Source organism: Fonticula alba (assembly GCF_000388065.1).
Source record: "Fonticula alba strain ATCC 38817 unplaced genomic scaffold supercont2.5, whole genome shotgun sequence".
NCBI lineage: Eukaryota > Rotosphaerida > Fonticulaceae > Fonticula > Fonticula alba.
Genome location: NW_009242975.1, coordinates 837,084 through 837,397, shown reverse-complemented (window position 1 = coordinate 837,397; position 314 = coordinate 837,084). Strand labels below are relative to the sequence as shown.

The following is a 314-nucleotide window of genomic DNA, read 5'->3' as shown; positions in this document are numbered from 1 at the left end:
AGCGTCATCCGCGTGATGCAGCAATGCGAGCCCGCGCGGCTCATGTGTCACCTTGACAGAGAGCTGGTTATCTTCAAGGTACACCCCGACGTCGAATGCCTCTTTCCGCCCACCAGGCATGCCAGCCTCCTTGACCTGCTCTTCTTCCCATGTCACTTTTCACCACCGTCATCTCTGACATTGTGCCTTTCTGCTGCGCTGCTTCTGTGCTGCCTCTGTGCTGCCTCTGCGCTGCCTCTGCGCTGCTTCTGCGCTGCTTCTGCGCTGCCTCTGCGCTGCCTCTGCGCTGCCTCTGCGCTGCTTCTGCGCTGCCT

General features: G+C 60.8%; 1 protein-coding gene across 1 annotated transcript in view; it reads left to right on the top strand.

Annotated features, from left to right (window-relative positions):
* Positions 1-314, top strand: part of H696_03380 (hypothetical protein) — a 9,776-nt gene that overhangs the window by 7,758 nt on the left and 1,704 nt on the right. The gene's annotated exons all lie outside the window — the stretch shown is intronic.